The following is a 16,588-nucleotide window of genomic DNA, read 5'->3' on the forward strand; positions in this document are numbered from 1 at the left end:
TCTGAAGTCAGGGAGCCTGATTCCTCCAGCTCCGTTTTTCGTTCTCAAGATTGCTTTGGCTATTCGGGGTATTTTGTGTTTCCATACAAATTGTGAAATTTTTTGTTCTACTTCTGTGAAAAATGACAGTGGTACTTTGATAGGGATTGCATTGAATCTGTAGATTGCTTTGGGTAGTAGAGTCATTTTCACAATGTTGATTCTTCCAATCCAAGAACATGGTATATCTCTCCATCTCTTTGTATCATCTTTAATTTCTTTCATCAGTGTCTTATAATTTTCTGCATACAGGTCTTTTGTCTCCTTAGGTACGTTTATTCCCAGATATTTTATTCTTTTTGTTGCAGTGGTAAATGGGAGTGTTTTCTTGATTTCACTTTCAGATTTTTCATCATTAGTGTATAGGAATGCCAGAGATTTCTGTGCATTAATTTTGTATCCTGCTACTTTACCAAATAAATTGATTAGCTCTAGTAGCGTTCTGATAGCATCTTTAGGATTCCCTATGTATAGTATCATGGCATCTGCAAACGGTGACAGCTTTACTTCTTCTTTTCCAATTTGGATTCCTTTTATTTCCTTTTCTTCTCTGATTGCTGTGGCTAAAATTTCCAACTATGTTGAATAATAGTGGTGAGAGTGGGCAACCTTGTCTTCTTCCTGATCTTAGTGGAAATGCTTTCAGTTTTTCACCACTGAGGACGATGTTGCCTGGGGTTTGTCATATATGGCCTTTATTATGTTGAGGAAAGTTCCCTCTGTGCCTACTTTCTGCAGGGTTTTTATCATAAATGGGTGTTGAATTTTGTCGAAAGCTTTCTCTGCATCTATTGAGATGATCCTATGGTTTTTCTCCTTCAGTTTGTTAATATGGTTTATCACATTGATTGATTTGCATATATTGAAGAATCCTTGCATTCCTGGAATAAACCCTACTTTATCACGGTGTACGATCCTTTAAATGTGCTGTTGGATTCTGTTTGCTAGTATTTTGTTGAGGATTTTTGCATCTATGTTCATCAGTGATATTGGCCTGTAGTTTTCTTTCTTTATGACATCCTTGTCTGGTTTTGGTATCAAGGTGATGGTGGCCTCGTAGAATGAGTTTGGGAGTGTTCCTCCCTCTGCTATATTGTGGAAGAGTTTGAGAAGGATAGGTGCTAGCTCTTTTCTAAGTGTTTGATAGAATTCGCCTGTGAAGCCATCTGGTCCTGGGCTTTTGTTTATTGGAAGATTTTTAATCACAGTTTCAATTTCAGTGCTTGTGATTGGTCTGTTCATATTTACTGTTTCTTCCTGGTTCAGTCTTGTAAGGTTGTGCCTTTCTAAGAATTTGTCCATTTCTTCCAGGTTGTCCATTTTATTGGCATAGAGTTGCTTGTAGTAACCTCTCATGATCCTTTGTATTTCTGCAGTGTCAGTTGTTACTTCTCCTTTCTCATTTCTAATTCTATTGATTTGAGTCTTCTCCCTTTTTTTCTTGATGAGTCTGGCTAATGGTTTATCAATTTTGTTTATCTTCTCAAAGAACCAGTTTTTAGTTTTATTGATCTTTGCTATCGTTTCCTTCATTTCTTTTTCACCTATTTCTGATCTGATCTTTATGATTTCTTTCCTTCTGCTAACTTTGGGGTTTTTTTGTTCTTCTTTCTATAATTGCTTTAGGTGCAAGGTTAGGTGGTTTATTTGAGATGTTTCCTGTTTCTTAAGGTAGGATTGTATTGCTATAAAGTTCCCTCTTAGAAGTGCTTTTGCTGCATCCCATAGGTTTTGGGTCGTTGTGCCTCCATTGTCATTTGTTTCTAGGTATTTTTTGATTTCCTCTTTGATTTCTTCAGTGATCACTTCGTTATTACGTAGTGTATTGTTTAGCTTCCATGTGTTCGTAATTTTTACAGATCTTTTCCTGTAATTGACATCTAGTCTCATAGCGTTGTAGTCGGAAAAGATACTTGATACAATTTCAATTTTCTTAAATTTACCAAGGCTTGATTTGTGACCCAAGATATGATCTATCTTGGAGAATGTTCCATGAGCACTTGAGAAAAATGTGTATTCTGTTGTTTTTGGATGGAATGTCCTATAAATAGCAGTTAAGTGCATCTTGTCTAATATGTCATTTAAAGCGTGTGTTTCCTTATTTATTTTCATTTTGGGTGATCTGTCCATTGGTGAAACTGGTGTGTTTAAGTCCCCTATTATGAATGTGTTGCTGTCGATTTCCCCTTTTATGGCTATTAGTATTTGCCTTTTGTATTGAGGTGCTCCTATGTTGGGTGCATAAATATTTACAATTGTTATATCTTCTTCTTGGATCGATCCCTTGATCATAATGTAGTGTCCTTGTCTCTTGTAATAGTCTTTATTTTAAAGTCTATTTTGTCTGATATAAGAATTGCTACTCCAGCTTCCTCTTGATTTCCATTTGCATGGAATATCTTTTTCCATCACCTCACTTTCAGTGTGTATCTGTCCCTAGGTCTGTAGTGGGTCTCTTGTCGACAGCATATATACGGGTCTTGTTTTTGTATCTATTCAGCCAGACTGTCTTTTGGTGGGAGCATTTAATGCATTTACATTTAAGGTAATTATTGATATGTATGTTCCTATTCCCATTTTCTTAATTGTTTTGGGTTCGTTATTGTAGGTCTTTTCCTTATTTTGTGTTTCTTGCCTAGAGAAGTTCCTTTAGCATTTGTTGTACAGCTGGTTTGGTGGTGCTGAACTCTCTCAGCTTTTGCTTGTCTGTAAAGGTTTTAATTTCTCCTTCAAATCTGAATGAGATCCTTGCTGGGTAGAGTAATCTTGGTTGTAGGTTTTTCTCCTTCATCACTTTAAATATGTCTTGCCACTTCCTTCTGGCTTGCAGAGTTTCTGCTGAAAGTTCAGCTGTTAACCTTATGGGGATTCCCTTGTGTGTTATTTGTTGTTTTTCCCTTGCTGCTTTTAATATTTGTTCTTATGAGACAGTTCTCTGAGACTGTCCTCAGTCCTTTTAATTCTTTTTTCTTTATTCTGCTCTGCAGTAGTTATTTCCACTATTTTATCTTCCAGATCACTTATCCGTTCTTCTGCCTCAGTTATTCTGCTATTGATCCCTTCTAGAGTATTTTTAATTTCATTTATTTTGTTGTTCATCGTTGTTTGTTTCCTCTTTAATTCTTCCAGGTCCTTGTTAAATGTTTCTTGCATTTTCTGTGTCCAAGATTTTGGATCATCTTTACTATCATTCTGAATTCTTTTTCAGGTAGACTGCCTATTTCCTCTTCATTTGTTAGGTCTGGTGGGTTTTTACCTTGCTAATCTGCTGTGTTTTTTTTCTGTTTCTTTGTTTTTTTGTGGTACGCGGACCTCTCACTGCTGCAGCCTCTCCTGTTGCGGAGCACAGGCTCCGGATACGCAGGCCCAGCGGCCATGGCTCATGAGCCCAGCTGCTCTGTGGCATGTGGGATCCTCCCAGACCGCGGCATGAACCTGCGTCCCCTGCATCCGCAGGTGGACTCTCAACTTCTGCACCACTAGGGAAGCCCCGTATGTTTTTCTGTCTTCTCATTTTTCTTATCTTACTGTGTGGGGTCTCCTTTTTGCAGACTGCAGGTTCGTAGTTCCCGTTGTTTTTGGTGTCTGTCCCCAGTGGCTAAGGTTGGTTCAGTGGGTCGTGCAGGCTTCCTGGTGGAGGGGTCTAGTGCCTGTGTTCTGGTGGATGAGGCTGGATCTTGTCTTTCTGGTGGGCATGTCCACGTCTGGTGGTGTGTTTTGGGGTGTCTGTGGCCTTATTATGATTTTAGGCAGCCTCTCTGCTAATGGGTGGGGTTGTGTTCCTGTCTTGCTAGTTGTTTGGCATAGGGTGTCCAGCACTGTAGCTTGCTGGTCGTTGAGTGAAGCTGGGTGTTGGTGTTGAGATGGAGATCTCTGGGAGATTTTCGCCGTTTGCTATTACGTGGAGCTGGGAGGTCTCTGGTGGACCAGTGTCCTGAAGTTGGCTCTCCCACCTCAGAGGCACAGCACTGACTCCTGGCTGCAGCACCAAGAGCCTTTCATCCACACGGCTCAGAATAAAAGGGAGAAAAAATAGAAAGAAAGAGGATACAATAAAATAAAGTTAGATAAACTAAAGTTATTAAAATAAAAAGTAAAAAATAATAAGAAAAAAATTTTTAAGTAGAAAAAGAAAAATCACGGACGGACAGAACCCTAGGACAAATGGTGAAAGCAAAGCTATACGGACAAAATCTGACACAGAAGCGTACACATACACACTTACAAAAAGAGGAAAAGGGGAGAAAATCATAAATCTTGCTCTGAAAGTCCACCTCCTCAATTTCGGATGATTCGTTGTCTATTCATGTATTCCATGGATGCAGGGTACATCAAGTTGATTGTGGAGCTTTAATCCGCTGCTCCTGAGGCTGCTGGGAGAGATTTCCCTTTCTCTTCTTTGTTCTCACAGCTCCCGGGGTTCAGCTTTGGATTTGGCCCCGCCTCTGCGTGTAGGTCGCCTGAGGGCGTTTGTTCTTTGCTCAGACAGAACGGGGTTAAAGGAGTCGCTGATTCGGGGGCTCTGGCTCACTCAGGCCGGGGGGAGGGAGGGGTACAGGTGCGGGGCGAGCCTGCGGTGGCAGAGACCGGTGGGACATTGCACCAGCCTAAGGCGCGCCATGTGTTCTCCTGGGGATGTTATCCCTGGAACCCGGGACCCTGGCAGTGGCGGGCTGCACAGGCTACCCGGAAGGGAGGTGTGGATAGTGACCTGTGCTCGCACACAGGCTTCTTGGTGGCGGCAGCAGCAGCCCTCGCGTCTCCTGCCCGTCGTCTGGTGTGTGTGCTTTTAGCCGTGGCTCGCGCCCGTCTCTGGAGCTCCTTTAAGCAGCTCTCTTAATCCCCTCTCCTCGCGCACCAGGAAATAAAGAGACAAGAGAAAGTCTCTTGCCTCTTCGGCAGCTCAACTTTTTCCCGGACTCCCTTCCGGCCAGCCGTGGTGCACTAGCCCCCTTCAGGCTGTGTTCATGCCGCCAACTCCAGTCCTCTCCCTGCGCTCCGACCGAAGCTGGAGCCTCAGCTCCCAGCCCCACCCGCTCCGGCGGGGGAGCAGACAAGCCTCTCGGGCTGGTGAGTGCCGGTCACCACCAATCCTCTGTGAGGGAATCTCCCCGCTTTGCCCTCCGCACCCCTGTTGCTGTGCTCTCCTCCGCGGCTCCGAAGCTTTCCCCCTACGCCACCCGCAGTCTCCACCCACGAAGGGGCTTTTAGTGTGTGGAAACCTTTCCTCCTTCACAGCTCCCTCCCACTGGTGCAGGTCCCGTCCCTATCCTTTTGTCTCTGTTTATTCTTTTTTCTTTTGCCCTACCCAGGTGCGTGGGGAGTTTTGCCTTTTGGGAGGTCTGAGGTCTTCTGCCAGCGTTCAGTAGTTGGTGTTCTGTAGGAGTTGTTCCACGTGTAGATGTATTTCTGATGTATCTGTAGAGAGGAAGGTGATCTCCGTGTCTTACTCTTATGCCATCTTCTCAAATCCTACCATTTGATTTTTTTTCTACCATTTGATTTTAAGATTAAAAAGAGACCTATAAGAAGTCTTTTCCTTTCCATTTTAATTCTGCCCTTTAGAACCATAGAGGCAACAGTTAATTATCCACAAGGATATTTTTCCGCTTCCTGGCTTATCTGAAGTAACTTGAAGCTTTCAATCCTTCTGCCCCTCCTCCCAGGCTGAGGCTACTGATGTGAACCAGCGCAGAAGGGAGGGGATTTTGAGTACCTGAACATGGTGGTTTGTTAGCCTGTTGCTGAAGCGATGAGGACCCAGCAGGTCAGAAGCCTCCATTTGACTAGTGTTCTCAGCCTCCTTGGTGACCAAATCGGATAAGCTATAAAAGATGACTGTCAAGATACCTGGAAAAAAGTAGCCAACCTAAATGCATAGAACACGATGGCTGAGTGTGAGTGGCTGGATGAAGTCAAATGTGATGCCTAAATTGTCTATTGGTATCATTTATGCCATTTTTAAAAGCCGCCTATACCTCAAAAAATAAGTTCTGGAACTAATTTCCTATTTTCAGTGGTGTTCAGTATTGCCTTTTGTCAGTGAAATGTTCTCACTTGTAGATTTATAAGGTAATGCAGATAAACATCAAAGAAATAAAAGTATTATGGTCAACCAAGATGTGGGTTTCAGGACAAAAAGAAAAAATACGATTTCTTTTCATTATTCTAAATTCTCATGATACTTATGCCATGCATGTATGTATAAGTTTATAAAGCTATGCGATAATAAAAATCACAGACTTTCACAGTAGGTAAGTTTAAGTTTGAAACACAGGAGAACCATTTCTTAAGAGATTTTTTGAGTCCTTACATGAATGCTCTTAAAATCAACCACAGAATATCCTGTCGCTAAGTAATAAAATTGGGTACACACTGGCTACAGCAATATAAAGATGGCCAAAGACCAACTTGAAATGGTGAGTCACTTTAAGCATTTGGTCATGGGGCCAAAGACCAGGTTCTCGGACTTAGACTGTGTATTCTAATTTTCTTTCAGTAAATCAAACTAGCAAAGGCAGTGGATCTCATGCTGAGAAAAGACAGAAGCCCAAACTGAACAGGGCCTAATTCTACTGGGAACTTAGAGGTTGGATGCCTTTAAGAGCATTCTTTTGTTCACCCTAGAATGAGTCATCCACAGATGTGCCCATTTTATATTACATTTATTAATACCTCTTTTTAAAATGTTCTTTTTTAATACAAATGTGTTAAAGCTGATATTTCTAGTGTAACCAATATTTATGTAATCTAGAAATAACTTCCGTCTAATACTCATTATTCAATATGGAGATGGCTCTTAAGAGTGTACTGTCTGTATCTATAGGGACACTATGCAGATAGGTATTTATGGCCACATGTGTCTCACATTTAACCGTAAAATGGATACCAACATCCATTCAGCATGGAATGATTTGAAATACAACATTTAATTCCCAAATGCTAGTTTTGCTCAGAAAAATATAAAATCTTTCTGGTTGGAGAAGAATTTATAGAATGATGCTTCAAGGCTATTATAACTGAAGTTGTATCTTTACTTCAATTAAAGTTCCCATCAACAGTATGGTGATGAACCAAGTTCATGGCAGTGGGCTCTCCTGTGAGGAAAGGCAGCTTCTGTCTTCAGCTTCCAGGAACTGGGATCATGGTTTCTGAGTCTCGCTCTCGCTCTCGCTCTCTCTCTCTCTCACGCACTAGCAACACATAGTTGGTCCTAAAATCTTCCTAGTGTTTGGCTGTAGATGGAAAAAGAGCAGGAACGCCGCAGCTTTTTAAGGATTGTAGCTCCAAGGTTAAAAGCTCATCTGCATTGGAGAGCTGCTTTAGATGTGTTCATTCATTTCTTCATTTGTTACTCTTTTATTTTCATGGCCCTCTACAGTTTCATCTTACTCAGCCTTTTCCGCTTAATGCCTTGCTTCTTCTCACTCAGTACAGCCAAACTGTTTCCCGAGTATTTTTCATTTTTCCATGTCTCTGTGCCTCTCTATGTACCGTTCTTTTTCCATCTGAAATACTTACATCTGTCCTTCCACTTCCACCTGCCCCTTAGTCTCCACATATCCAAACCTACCCATGCTTTTCAGCCCCCATTTCAATGCTTCTTCCTCCATAAAGTCTTCCCTGATCTTAAAATACTCATACCCAACCCAGAAGTGATCAATGCCTCCTCTAAACTTTCTGTTTCTCTGTACCTGGTTGAGACAGTATAACACAGTAGATAAGAGCATAGCAACTTACAAGTTTTGTGGGTTTGGACAGCCATACTTCTGTGAGCCTCAGTCCCTAAATTTGTAAAGTGGAGATAACACCTACTTCATAGGATTCTTATAAGGATTAAAATGAAATTATGTATGCTAAGAACTCACACAGTAGATGCTCTATCTGTTGTAGCTGGCCTTGAGGACAGGGACCATGGCTTGTTCAACTTTGTACCCTCAGCAACTTAGCATTGTGCCTGGCCCAGAGTGGGTACTATGTGATTGTTTCTGGAGTGAATAGGCACCGTTTCACAAAGGGAACGTGGTGGAGAGGGAGGACATGCTTTCCAGACATCTGAGAGGTAATCTACTGTGTCTGTCACTTGCCTTCTAATGGCTTCCTTGTTAGCCACAAAAGGGAGCTGCTCTTTGTGGACCGAAGCAGCTTCTCTCTTCTCAAGTTGGCAATCAGGTTGAGCAATGCAAATCGGGTGTTTGGTGTTTCGTTCTAGCCTTCTGGTTATTCTCTGAGGATTTGTTCTCCTATGTCAGACCTGGAGCTTATCCTTTGCTATGGACTGAATTCGTTCCGAATTTTGCATTGTTAGGTCTTTAAACCAATTTCAACTGGTTTGGTAGTTTGTTTATCATTGGCCAATATGACTTCCTGTTCTCTCAAAATCTCTTTGAAAGGTTCCATAAAGTTTTCAGTACATTCAAAAGAACATGAAATGTTTTATGTGTAAATAAATGAGAAATGCTTTGGTTTCTTGTAAAGTACTCCTCTGGTAAAGTCAAGAGGAAAACATGTGTTTTAAATGGGCCCTAGTTTTTATCTTTTGGATCTGGGCCTCTCTGCAATCCCTTTTTGGCAGATACATAGAGCATGTTGAATTCCAAGTTGACTTTCAGTTAAACTACATTTCTATATTTCCTTAAGAAAAGTACACTTAGGGGAAAGGGAAAAAAATCTTCAGGGCCAGAGACACTGGTCAATAGCTTTTGACCACATTTTTAGGAGATAAAGGCAAGGATAAATCCCGTGGATCAGGGAACTCAAATGGAAGGAAAGTAAGCAACTGAAAGGGCTCTGCTATAGACCATTGGTTTGACCGCCAAGGAGAATGTGAATTTGGTCCTTCACAGGCAAAATGTACAACTCTTTTTTTTTTTTTTTTTTTTGCGGTACACGGGCCTCTCACTGTTGTGGCCTCTCCCGTTGCGGAGCACAGGCTCCGGACGTGCAGGCTCAGCGGCCATGGCTCACGGGCCCAGCCGCTCTGCGGCATGTGGGATCTTCCCGGACCGGGCACGAACCCGCATCCCCTGCATCTGCAGGCGGACTCCCAACCACTGTGCCACCAGGGAAGCCCCTACAACTCTTAACTGTGCTCACAGAATTGGAGGATGCTGCTCAGTGGGATGTGATTTGAGCACACCCATACATTTGGCCATAATTTTTAAGTGTTCAGGGCATTTAGTCTGTGTTGTTGTTTCTCTTTTCTTAGAGACAAGGTAAGGGTCTAGTGGTGAGACAGACAGAGTATGCAATACTGTGCCACTGTTACATACTTATCCTCCTCACTTATGTGCACTCTAGGAAGGGGGAGAGACAGGGTCCACCCGGAAGACTCAGCATTCGGTCCGTGGTCTGGCACACAGTAGACACTCAAAAGTATTTGAACAAATGAAAAGTACTTGCCTGACAAGAATGCCTTCCTCACACCTGCTGGCATCAGTCCAGGAGAAATGTTGGGGAGGTACTGACCTTTACTCTGCCCTTTTGACTCTTGAGATAATTCCTGCTTGGGCATCACTGAAGGTAGGAAGAAGGTAGAAGGAAAGGGGAAGATTCCCTTTTTAATTTTATTCTATCTTCCCTGTCTCTGGTTGAGAGTTATTGACATCTGGACAGACTTTAAGGTTTTTGTTTTTGTTAATTGTTCATCACTTTGAACAGATCTCTTCCTGTGGCCTAGAAGTCGAGCTTGAGCTAGATCACAGGGCACAACTGTGTTAGCCTTCTCGGGCTCTGTGTATCTGGTGGTGAGAGGTGAGGGGAAGCTGAGGGGATGAGGCCCTCTCTGTAGGAGGAAGAGGCCTGAGGCCATGTTTTGGCCTCACGTCTGTTCACCTTCCCCAGCACAAATCAATGAGTGAGTATTTTATTTGCATAGGATACCTGCAGCTATGCGTGTGTGTTATGTTCACTGTGATACTCCACGTGGCCTTGGTAGGTTTCCTAAGCTTAGCCACAGTACAGCTAAAGATTTTGGAAGAATGAGAGACAAGTAGTGGTATCGGTGCACGTTTGACTTCTATACCACCACGTGGGTAGAGTTTGTGTGTGTGTGTGTTGTTTTTAATTAAAAATTGAATTCGGTTCCCAATCAGGGAACCAAAAAAAATAAAATTGAAAAGCCACAATAAGCCCTAGTGCCCCGTGTTATGGACACAAGTGCCTTCATATAGGTCAGGCCCCATCTGTCTTCTCCAGAGGAGGGCCACCCTGTTGGAGTCTGGAGGTAGATGACAGTTCTTAAGCTACACATCTGAATCTCCCCCTCCCTCGGCACCTGCATGCTAGACAAAGAAATTGCTCGCCCACTGTACTAGAAGACACAGCGTCATCAAAAGAGAGGACAACCCAATGGAAGAATCCATTGGGCCAGCAATACCCACTGCGGGGTGGGTATCATGATGGAGCCTGGCAAGCTCTCCATGGAAAAGTGGTTAAAAGGAAGCACTGTGGCCACTCCAGTTCTGAGGCTGACTGCTTTATTTGGAAAAATTAGTCATTCTTCCACTTTTGACCAACAAATATTTATTGAGATGCCACTAAATATCAAGGCTTCTGTGAGGAGCTTTACATAAATGCTCTCATCTACTGCTCCCAGCAGCCTTGTTGGGGAGGTAATTGTGCTCACTTTAGAGACGACAAAACTGGGGCTAAAAGAAGTGATGTGGCTTTTGCTCAGAGCCTTACTGCTGGCAAGGGGTGGAGCTTGATTTGCTCTCAGGTCTGTCTCTTCCTCAAACTCTCCCTATTCTGCTTTGTGGCATCCCAGGAATTCTTTCTCCTTCGTATTTCACATTATTTCAGAGCTCAATTCTACCAAAATGCATAAATCTGTTAAGGGCTCCACAGTTACAAAAGTCCCTTGAGGATGGGCCACTTGATGATTTTTAGTGGCGACCTTCAGAGTTTCCCAAATCCTCTCTGGTTAATTGCCTGCAGGTAGCTGATGGCACAAGAAACTTGCCTCGTCTCCATTAACTTGGGAAGGTGTGAGAGATGATGAGAAGGTGCTCAGAGAGAGAGAGAATTCAATTCAACCAGTTATTTCAGCTCAACTCACACTTTTTTTTACTCCGTGGCTCTCCTCGCGTTAGGCGCCGATGAGGATAAAGAGGCTACATGTGACAATACCTGCTCTCCAGGAGGAAGGGAGGTACAAAAGAACCAAAGGGTTTGTACTTAATCCTGGGAACAGTGGTGAGGCGCTGGTGACTTGTGAGCAGAGATGTGACAACTGCTCCCGAGGTATGCTTTTATTCACTCCCGCCAGGCTACCGCGGAGGTCAGGAGGGGAGCCCGGGGGACTGAAAGAGCGCGGGGCGGTGGAGACGTGACAGTTTCTGCATCTTTGCCTAGCACCTCGCATACATGTGAAATCCCACAGTTGAATGGAAAGGATATAAACCATCTGCAGCAACATATTTGTTTAAAAAGGAGACACCACCATGAAGACTTAGCAACTTTGAACCAGTTGAAAGAAGAGCAGCTGCCTGACATTTTTGTAGTGGTTATATTGATTGTTCATCTTCCATTCTTCTTGTGGTTTGTGTTACTAGCATACTTGTATTGGTTCTGCCAAAAGAATCCTTGAGAGAAAAAAGAACTTGTAAATTGTTACTTTAGAGAGATTGAAATCTACAGCAGAATTAAAGTTCCCTGTAGCTTTGGTCCACTAGCATGCACAGTTGAAGTACGTAAGATTATGAATGGCATTCTACATCTCGAGGGCCCTGTGGCGACCAGGAATCTCCCATCGCCGTTCACCTTTTCATGGAACGTTTACATTTTGGAGGTACCTCCTATGTGCCAGACACCATGCTAAGGGCTCTCACATAACCTCACAGAAACTGTTTTACAAGTGAGGAAACTGTGGTTCAGAGAGGTTATGCAACTTGCCTGAAATCAGAGTTGGTAAATAGTAGAGCCAATATTGACAGCTGTTTTCTGGTTCCCAGTCCAGCGCTTTACCGCTATACTACACTACCTCACTCCCTGATCTGTTTGGCACTCCTACAAGTACACACTATGAGTCGCTGGAAAGGGATGAGGTTCTCTGATTTGTTTATGAGCATCTATTGCCACTTAAACAAAACACAGGGCCCAGAAGAAATGGGGCTTGAGACCGCTGTATTTTGATGGGGGAGAGGGACACGTTGAGAGAATTGGGCACTGATGGAGCAGTGCTAGCCCAGGAAAGTTGCCCTGATCTGCTACAAGACAGCGTGAAGTCAGCAAATCTCTTGAGAGGATAAGGAAGGACTACAGTGCAAATGACATTAACAGGGGAACAAAGATACACTTGTCTTCTCAGTTGTGTCCCAGGTAGAAGCATAACAACGATGGGGCTATCAGATTTGTTGGTGGGTACAGATCCCTATTCCTTCTGTGGATGTATCTCTCCTAAGAAACTGGTGGACTGGTAGCAGAGTTCAAGGTTGCTAAATGGCCCCAAGCCAAACGAACAGTGGCAGGTCACTCCAGGGTGGGCCAAAATCCCAGACTTCATTCTGGCGTCGCTTTAAGCTCCTTCACTCCTCTACTAGGTTATGAATTCATAAGTTGGAGTTGTCCCAACCTCTCCAGCACACTCTTCTCTAAAGTACTTCTAAAAGAAGCCTTGAAGTGGGAAATGAAGTCTGGTGAAATGGTTGGCCAGAGCCCCGCCCCTACCTTTTAGAGGGCCAGGGCAGAGGAATACCCCATATCTTTAGAAATGGTCTTGGTACGCACAGTGAAAATGTGAAGTAGGGCCGAGCCTGGCTAAATAAAATACTCACAGATGCCTAGGCCCAGGGTCTTGGCTGTGGAGGAATAAAATTTAGGGAAGCCTTGTCAGCAAATGAAGGGTTAAGTAGACTGAATTGCCTGGAAAGAAACAAAGCAAGTATTTGAACTTTGTTATTTCATAAATGCTTGATGTGCTGGCCTGTTGTATTTTTTTTACCAGTCATAAAGCTATGAGGAGCGACAACTTGATTTATATCTGAAAATCTAGTATCTGAAATTTCAAAATAGTCACTGGAACTTTAATGTAAAAAATAAAACACTTCAGGGCGTCCCTGGTGGCGCAGTGGTTGAGAGTCCGCCTGCCGATGCAGGGGACACGGGTTCGTGCCCCAGTCCGGGAGGATCCCACGTGCTGTGGAGTGGCTGGGCCCGTGAGCCATGGCCGCTGCGCCTGTGCTCCGTAGCGGGAGAGGCCACAACAGTGAGAGGCCCGCGTACCACAAAAAACACTTAATATATTTAGTTTTAATCATACCTGTAACCATCTGTTTATTTTCTCATTTGAGCAGAATTTGTAAATCAGATTACTTCTAATATTTTTAACATTAAGTACGACTAACTGGACATTCAAACGCAACCTATCTAGACACAAATTGGTTTGATTGACTTTCTAAAAAAGAAACTTGAATTTAGTAAAATGGTTCTTTTGTCTTGTATCCATAGCATTAGATAGCCAGCTTGCCTTTTTTTTCCCCAAGTGTTTTGGAACCTTGTAGCTCAGCTTCACTTACCGACTCCTAAACAAAGTTTAAATACACCCAAACTCAGCCTCACATAATTCTCCCCTACTCCTATTGAGGGACAGAAGCGTATTTCTGTTGTCTTTTTTCTTTCTCCCTAGTCCTAACCATTTCCCTCTCTCTCTCTCTTTTTTTTTCTCCCTATACTCACAAATTATATTTTCTCCTTTTTTTTTTTTGCAGTACGCGGGCCTCTCACTGTTGCGGTCTCTCCTGTTGCGGAGCACAGGCTCCGGACGCGCAGGCTCAGTGGCCATGGCTCACGGGCCCAGCCGCTCCGCGGCACGTGGGATCCTCCCCAACTGGGGCACGAACCCGCGTCCCCTGCATCGGCAGGCGGACTCTCACCCACTGCGCCACCAGGGAAGCCCAGCAGGAGAATTCTTAACCATTGCGCCACCAGGGAAGCCCCTCATTTCCCTCTCTTTGGTCCACGAACTGGGACTTATGTATTAGCTCAGTTAATTCCCTCGACAAGCGTGTGAAGGCAGTGGTATTACGTCCATTTTGCAGATTAGCAATCAAATGCTGAGATTTAAAGGACTGTGGTCACATAGCTAGTAGGTGAGGGACCTGGAAGAATGAGGGTTAGGAACCTGGGACACTCAGTCCCTCACGCTGCCCTTCCAGATCCTAACGTTCCCGCGATGGCCCCACGGTGGCGATCCTCACTTCTAACTAATCCAGTGGAAGCAGACTAGCATCTATTCAGAATGGACTTGCCTGTGCAAATTCCATCTGAGTCCTACTGGACCACATTACCTATATTGAAGAGGGAGACTAAGGCACAGACACCAAGTAATTTATTCTTGATCTTGGGGAAAATCAAGACTAGAACCTAATACCTCTGAGGGGAACTGAACCAGACCGCCTCCTTACTTTAATGCTGCTTAGAAAGGTTCTCATGACTCCTTCACCTTTTTGATTTTACACAAATATTCCAAGAGGCCCAAAAGGTTTTCAGGCACTAATTTCATTCTTTTGAGTTCTCTTAAAGTTAAAACAGAAAGCCTATACACGCGTGCATGTGTATATTTTAGAACTATGTGCTTTATGTACTGTGGCTTGAAAGCCCCCCATATTACTATGATTTTATAAATGTTTTCATAATCAAATGCTGCAGTCCATGCTTTTGTCATCAGATATAAACTAAATTTCCTAATGGAAAAATGCACTTGGTCTGGAACGATGCCAAAAATAGTCCAGAGAAGATACTTGAAGTTTGCTTCCCAAAATATTTGTTGATAAATGATCAGGTGTTCAATTAGAACTGTGGAACTGATTTTTAATTCCCATGGAAATCGTTGCAAGTGCTCCAAGTTCTATCACTTGTGCACTTTACATGCCTTCCCCATTATTAACATAAAGAAATTAATGTCTTACAAGCTTCAATACTCGATGCCATATGAGTCCTGAGGATATTTAAAGGGAGGAGAAGAAACGTAAATAGAATGAAATTCTTAAGCAAGATTACTGATATGACAGGACTAAAGAGCTTGGGAGTGTGTGAAAAGTGCCTCTTTTCTTCCCTTTAATAAGTCCATTACTTGCACTTGGGCATATTTTAAGGTCCTTTTCATGCTGAATCTAGAGTTGAGCATGCTTTGCATTTCAAGCTTTGTCTATGAATCAGTAGAAGCCAAAGTTATTTCTGCTTTAAAATAACAGGAGCCAGGAACAGCTAATCTCTTTTCATTCTGAGTTCCTTACATTATTTTACTGGACAAAGTTTGTGTTGGCTACAAAACAGGCCATTCATAACATCTATGAGAAGGAATTTAGGTAAGAATGAAGAGAGAGTGTAGGATGTATAAAGACTCCCTCTCCTGAGGCCATTAAGAAATTCCAAATTGGCACTGTTTTGAATAGTGACATTGCATTAGCCTTGCTAATTTCAGTAACTCAAGCTGATAGTCTGTTTACCAATCTGCTGGATGAAACCCTCCCATAACTACAGCTTCTCACCCAAGGTGAGTTGGTATTTTTAGACAGGCGACTGGGGGGAAGGTAGTGAGGGAAGTGGGAGGGTGATCAGGGCTAGCACAGTACTGCCTCTCAGCCAGAAACTCTTTGGAAAGTGCTCTATGTCTTTAATTCCTCAGTAGGACATGTCCTACATTGTTGAAGTAAATTTACTTTTCTTTCTTTCAGCAGGAATGAGAATATGAGATACAGGATTTGTCACTCCCTTATCTCATTGCATCTGACCACTTTGATTATCTCTGTCTGGCTTTTAACTGTCTTCATTTCAATAATCAGGACTGGCAAATAACCCATCCACGTGTATTTGTTTGTTTTTAAGTGGGCGTATATTTGCTCTTCAGTTCATAAAATGTGCAAATAAACTGACAGATAGTTAATGGAAAAAACTCCAGGGGGAAGGGAACTCCTTTTTAAAGGAGACTACATTTAAAACACATTCTCTTAAATCTCTCTTGACTAACTGGCATCTCACATCATGCTGGAAAAATGTACGGAGGGAAATCTTCAGAGCCTCGCAAGCTGAGAAAGTAGCAAGCTGAGAGTAGAAAGATTGCCAAGTGTTTGAAAGGGTTTAGGGTTTCATCTGAAGAGCAGCTGCACCCCACCACGCCTGTGCTCAGATACACCGAACACCAGTGAGGCGGTGTGTTGGAAATCGCCCCGGGTGCAGTGACGGCGAACCTCATGTGAGAGGGCACGGCTGCCATCCACGCCTTGTCACATCCGGCCCCGAGTTACTTACCTGGCTTTCCTGGCAGTCAGTGACTAAGACCAAAGCGCAAGACAAGACCCTTCCCTGAGCACTGTGGATCGTCACACAATAAAGATGGGGGGGGGGCAGGGGCTTCCCTGGTGGCGCAGTGGTTGAGAGACCGCCTGCCGATGCAGGGGACACGGGTTCGTGCCCCGGTTCGGGAGAATCCCACATGCCGCAGAGCGGCTGGGCCCGTGAGCCATGGCCGCTGAGCCTGCGCGTCCGGAGCCTGTGCTCCGCAACGGGAGAGGCCACAACAGTGAGAGGCCCGCGTACCGCAAAAAAA

The 16,588-nt window shown here is 43.6% G+C and overlaps 1 protein-coding gene across 1 annotated transcript in view; it reads left to right on the top strand.

Annotated features, from left to right (window-relative positions):
* Window positions 1-16,588, top strand: part of GPC3 (glypican 3) — a 444,823-nt gene that overhangs the window by 401,286 nt on the left and 26,949 nt on the right. The window lies entirely within an intron of this gene.

The sequence above is a fragment of the Aethalodelphis obliquidens genome, unplaced genomic scaffold (genome assembly GCF_003676395.1).
Source record: "Aethalodelphis obliquidens isolate GAN/ISIS:26980383/991018 unplaced genomic scaffold, ASM367639v1 scaffold78, whole genome shotgun sequence".
Lineage (NCBI taxonomy): Eukaryota > Metazoa > Chordata > Mammalia > Artiodactyla > Delphinidae > Aethalodelphis > Aethalodelphis obliquidens.